The 6,274-nt window shown below is 47.7% G+C and overlaps 1 non-coding gene across 1 annotated transcript; it reads left to right on the forward strand.

Moving 5' to 3' along the window:
- The first annotated feature begins 2,519 nt into the window (after window positions 1-2,519).
- TRNAA-AGC (transfer RNA alanine (anticodon AGC)) lies at window positions 2,520-2,591 on the forward strand. The gene has a single exon. It is a non-coding gene; the product is annotated as a tRNA-Ala (tRNA).
- The last annotated feature ends 3,683 nt before the right edge of the window (window positions 2,592-6,274 follow it).

Here is a 6,274-nt window from a genome sequence, read left to right on the forward strand (position 1 = left end):
ATATCACCTCAGTACCTTCAATACTTGCTGCATACTTTTAGAGATGCAGAAAAAGAGTCCAAATAAATAAAATCAGAAATAAAAATACCTGTGGGGGGTTGGGCTAAATGGGCAGGGGGTATCAAGGAGGAAACTTGTGATGAGCACTGGGTGTTATTCATAGGGGATGAATCACTGGATCCTACCCCCGAAATCATTATTGCACTATATGATAACTAACTTGGATGTAAATTTTTTAAAAATATTTTAAAAAATTTAAAAATATCTGATTATCTGCACAGGAATTTCTAAGAATTTCCTTCTCTCTTCTCCTAACATGGAGCTGAGTGCTGGAAGCGCAGGTGTGGGGCATCATTTCATCCTAGCTTCCTCCTTTTGGCCTTTGCAAGGACCTTTCCAGGGCAACTTCCATGTGGGGTTGGCTCTCTCAAGCTGAGGAAATTTCTCTTCCAGTAAAACAAAAAGACACAGAAGTGGAAAACGAATAAATTCAGAGATGATTGCAGGTAGTTTAACAACCAACTAATAGGAATTCTAAACAAGAGAAGAAAGTGAATGACAAAGAAGAAGAAGGAAGAACAAAAAGAAGAAAATTATCAAAGAAATATTTTAAAAATATATTCCTAGAAAGGGGGGGGTGGCATGAATTTACAGATTAAAGGTGAATTAGTTAAGAACATGTTAACTGATGTAAGACTGAAACAACTTCCCAAATACATAATGATGTAGGCAGAAAGGAAACGTGTTTGTTGCTCACACACAGCAGAGACTGGGGGTTCCTGATCTGTGCAGGGTCCTCCTGGAGTGGGGGACCCACTCCTTCAGGGCGTGGCTTTACCATCTTCAACACATGGTTCCAAGTCGGCCTGCTCATCAGGAGAGTAGATGGAGAAAGAGCCTGGAAGACTGGTGAGAAACGTCTTTACAATTCAGCCCTGGAAGAGGGACAAATCACGTCTGTTTCTCATGGGCACAGTCTTCTGCAGACACAAAAATCAAAATCTCCAGATCTGAGGTGTCTGCAGACTTCCAGACACGTGGATTGTAGTTTTTATCCGACATTGCCTGGAAGCGGTCCCATATGTGTCTAAAAATCCTTGTCCAAAACCAAACTTCATCTTCTGAATTCCGTCCCACTGACGACAACTAAAAAATAAATAAGCAGAAACCCTACTGCTCTCAGCCCACTAGCTCGGTGGGAGACAATGACACCCACGACGGCCAAGCTCCGTGTGTGTTTCCTAAGTGCACGCTCTCTTCTCAAACCCATCAAGACTCTAATTCCTGTCCATCCACTTTCCTTCTTGTCGAAAGGTCCCATCCCTTCTATCCCTTGGCCTCTGCTGGGTTAGGCCTTGAGCCTTGTTCCGCTGAACAGCCAAAGGTGCCACCTCGTTCTGCTGTTCAGATTTGTTTTCAGCCGGCAGGTGCTCCGGCCGGAGGGCCAGCCACACATGCAGTCTCCAGGGCCAGGCCCGATTTGGGTGGCTTTACGCCTGGAGGAGAAAGACAGAATTTGCATGGCCATGGATAGAACTTGAATCTCGGATCCTGCAATAACATATGCTTAGATGCTTACGTTCATAGAAACCTCGTGTTTTGGTTTGTTTTTCCGAGAACCTTGTAAAGCGCATGCACTCGCCTGCGCCCTGTCTCTCCTCATGCTCTGCCCCAGACGCCCAGCTCAACACGCCGAAGGCACGCAGGCTCCGGGTGGGTGCTGCCCGCTGCCCCAGCGGCGCAGGCCGGGGCGGTGCACCCCAGCCCCAGGGCCCACGCCCGGCTTCCCTGCCCCTCGGGGAGGACGCCCGCAGGTGGTCCCAGTGCAGGGAACGGAGCCGCGCCGGTCTCGGGAAGTGCAGACTCCGGGACTTGGAAGGGAAGCAAATTCACAAAACGTGGGGAGAGCCAGGGCTCGGTGACGCAGAGAAGCCTTTCTTATCAAGAGTGTCAGCGCTCTTCGCGATGGGGACCCCCCTCCCCCATCCAAACGCTTCGTGCAGCTCGTGACCCGGGAGGTCCAGGCCCCCAGGAGTTGAGAGCGCCTCGAGCGTCGCCACGGGAACGAATCCACCTGCGCGCGGGGCAGTGGGGCCGGCACCCAGCGGGCACCCCGCCGCCTCGAGGGCCGAGTCGCTGAGCTGGTTGCAGGCCGAGTCCCCGGGGGCGCAGAGCCCGGCGCCCCGCGCCGCCGGGGCGCCNCGCCCCGGCGCATCGCCGCCTGCGGCCGCCGCAGGCCCCTCGTGTCCTGGGGATCCAGGTCCCCGCATCGTCCGCCACCCCCCGACCCTCCGGCCGCCCTTCCGGACACACGGTCCCGCCCAGACCGCCGCCTGAGCGCGCAGTGAGGCCCGCACGGGGCGTCGTACGCCCCGGGTTCTCCCTCTCCCCGCCGGCCGCGGGGCAGAGTCCGGCACCGGGGCCCGCGCACCGGCCTGGGCACCGAGGAGGGGCCTTGGCTGCCGCCGAAACCGCCATCGAGCGCTCATAGGCGCGTTTCCGGACCTTCTTGCGTGCGAGGGGGTGTAGCTCAGTGGTAGAGCGCGTGCTTAGCATGCACGAGGCCCCGGGTTCAATCCCCGGCACCTCCATTTTTAAAATGCGGTTTTTCTTCCAACTGCCTCCTCCGCCGCTTCATTCGTTATTAAATCGTGTCTACTCCGCGCCTCTTTCGTGGTTTCTTGTTTTCTTCCAGTTTTCTGCACTCACACGAAAAACAAAGAGAACGACTGGACCCCACTTTGCTTGCGATGCGCGCGCATCTCTGCTCTGGGCCTGGCGAATATTGAAATGCTTGGCTAATATTGAAAATATAAAAGAAGAGTTAAGAGGGGAATCAAAAAAATAGACAGCCCTCATCCCCTTTTCTTAGCACTCCCGGCTCCATCCCACGTTTTGAAGTGCTCTGTATGTGCATGTATGAACATCTCAACCCACACTTCCAAGCTTTGAAAACACCCCTGGCGAAGAGCCAGTCCAGGGCCACCTCCTAGACCTAGAAGTATGCATGCTAATGGCATGGTCAGCCCTCAGAAGGGTGGCCTCAGAAAGTGGGGGGTGTCTGTCAGGCCCTGGAAGAAGAAGGAAGGGAATAGGCTGTTTTGACAGAATTCTGGGAGCCCCCATACCCACTGGGAGATACATGGCCAGGAGAGGCCCTAGGACATAAGCACCTCTCGCCCAGGGTCAAACATGATACCGGGTGGCTGCCCCAGAGTTTAAGGGGTGTTTGTGTTTAATCACCCCTTTCCAATGTAGGTCTAAGGTTAACCTTACACGCTCCTGTTTTCCAAATTAACCAGTTTCCTGACTCATGTACGTGTGTGTCCAGTAGCGTCTCTTTTGAAAATACAACTTGTACCTGAACCACAGGATGGTGTGTTTCACATCAGATTGTGACAATACTTGCAAAATTAGAAGGTTATGTAGGGGATGAAAGATTTCCTCAACCCTCTTAGGGGCCTTGGCTGGGTGTGAACATTAAAAAGACAAACACATATTAACAGGAGAATAACATACAGATTTATTTAATATAACTTTTACATGACACCGTGACATGAGAGCCTTCCTAAGGAAAAAAGGGCCCCAGGAAACAGGCGTGAGTATTTTTTGCTGGATTTGGTGCACAGTGGTCATCCGTGGAGGAATGTGATAGGTTAAGGAGTCTGAGGTAATTTGGCAGATTGGGGAAAACTTAGCAAGGTTGTTTTTTTTAGGCATCCCTTTGTCTTTGGATGCTCCTTTCATTCAGAGGGATGGCATCCCTCCCAGGTCACCTTTTATGATCTGTTTCAGGGAAGAAGGACAATAGAGGGAGTTTTCTCAGATCCCTTCAGCTTAAAATATGTAATATGCCAAAGTACCATATTTTGGAGTGGCGTGTCCTGAACTCCATCCGTAACAGCATAGAACTTGTCAGAGGAAGAAACAATCTGAACTTTATAGAGTTCTCCAACGATGTTATACAGTAAAGGTTTGTGAGGATTTTGTGGCATAGGTCATATTATCTTAGGACTGAAATCAATTAAACAAGGAGGCCAATAGAGGAAGGGCCTGGAATGTCTGGATAAGCAGATTAAAACTAAGCCTGTAGATGCTCCAAGGTTAGGACATAGCAACAATAAGGACAACCAATCACAAACACCCAACGAGGCTTTACTATAGCCAATCGGATGACTTCCTTTCTTGTCTTCTGCTCGTGTTTATACCTGTTGTCAGAAGGACATCTCTTACCACCACAGCTTGCCCCTGGCGGCTCTGAGTTGATTTTTTCTCAAACCACAAAATTTTATTATGCCTCAGTTTATCTTTTAATAGGTAGAATTTTAGGATAAAGACAGGTCTTCTGAAAATGTTGATGAAAACAATGAATTTCATTTATACTGCTTCTTTTGGTTGGAGAATGAAAATGAGATGTACGTTTTAATGGGAGAATCTTAAGATTCGTCATAGCTTTAGTGTTATTGTTTGGGGGAGGATGGGTTATGATAGTCATAGAAAAGATTCAGCCATCCTAAGAGCTTCTTGGGTGAACTCTTCCTAACAATTAACTGAAAAGCTTGGAGGAATCTGTCCTTGACTTTGTGAGCACTTTCAGGTAAAGGCACACCCATGTTCTGGAGAATGGCATGGGCGCCACCAAATGGCCATCTTGGGAACATCAAAGTTCTTCGCCCTGCATGAGAGTTTTGAGATGCCAATAGCCTTCTTTAATGGCAAATTGTTGTTTTTGATTATGTGCTTCTGGATTCTCAAAATCATATCGAGAAACCGTTTTTACAATACTAATAGTAGTTTTCTAGGGAATTTCCTCTAGTTTCAAAAGTCTAACTCCAGAATACATTTCAATATTCATAATTGAGCTTTTATTTCAGATGTTTATTTTCCTCTAATAAATCATTAACATTTTCCAATTTTTAATTAAGATTCCCAAGACAGTTAAAAATCTCTGTGTTTCCATTGTGGTGAGCATAGCATAATCTACAGAGTTTTCTAATTATTTGTTGTACCCCTGAAACGAACATAATATTGTGTGTCAACCATACAGCAATTTAAAAAAATCTCCATGTTTCCGTATCATAGCGTTTCAGACACACAGTCTGAAGTCACATAGACTCCCAGGATAGATATGGACACTTAAGCCTTCAGCAGGGTGTCCTGCTCACGTCAGAACATTAGTTAAGTCATGGGAGTAGATGTTGGGGAAAGGGGTAGGTAACTTCATTTACCGAGTTTGAAGAAGTGACAGCACATCCAGCACAAAGTAATCCTCGAATCTTTAAAGAAATGAACCATCAACACATTACAGTTGTGCAGGGGGGCTATCAGCACACGGCAGTCAGGACATAGTCCCCTTTCTCTGTCTGACAAAGAGATCAATGAGGTTCCTTATACACTCCTATTCGTAGGTAATTCTGGTCGCCTCAGTCTCCTGCGCCCGCCGGTAGACCTTTCACCTCTGAAAAGCTTGGCCATCAGCACAGATGACAGCCCTCTCTGGCATGGATCCTAGTAGGATTCTATTTCAGAACCTCCACTTTCGTATATTCTTGCTCATATGACCATGTCTTTTCATAGCTTACAAACACTGGTGAATCAGAGGAAGGTTTTCCACTGTCTCAGTATGTCCCGCCCCCTCCTCTGAGCCATGTTCAACTAGTACTAAGCTTTCCCCTGGGAAAACAACCCAGCACACCGTCCTCACCGTGAAGGAACGGAGTGCTGCAGCCCAGAGAACTGAGGAGACCAGCAAGTGCACCAACGGGAGACAAACGATTAGGCGTAAGTGAAGATGCCTGTCTTGGTCTCTGGGACAATGATGTGAGAGGAAGCTAGTGTCTTAGCGTTTTTAAAAAGATTTTTTTTAAAATAATCTCTTTCTCCCAACGTGGGACTCAAACTCACAACCCTGAGATTGAGTTGTCTGCTCCACTGACTGAATCTAGGGCAGTAAAGTGGCTCCTTGCCTCCTTTGGACCGGGCTTCAGGCCACAAGCCCAGAGGACCAGCTGGGATTTGAATCAGAATCTCCTTGTAGTGGTTTACAAAACCACTTGTCAGCTATGAAAGGCAACAAAACTCTTGTCATCTATGATTTTTAAAAATTTTTGGTTAAAACAGCTGCATAGAACCAAGTAGACTATATAGAATCAATGATTTGCTCTTTCTCAATCAAACTACTTCACCTTCTACTCTCATTCCTGATTTTCAGTAAAGGCCCAGAGAAACAAGCCCTTGGATTTCTGTCCTCCATATTATCAAAGTCTTATCTGTC

The sequence above is a fragment of the Crocuta crocuta genome, unplaced genomic scaffold (genome assembly GCF_008692635.1).
Source record: "Crocuta crocuta isolate KB4526 unplaced genomic scaffold, BGI_CrCroc_1.0 scaffold336, whole genome shotgun sequence".
Lineage (NCBI taxonomy): Eukaryota > Metazoa > Chordata > Mammalia > Carnivora > Hyaenidae > Crocuta > Crocuta crocuta.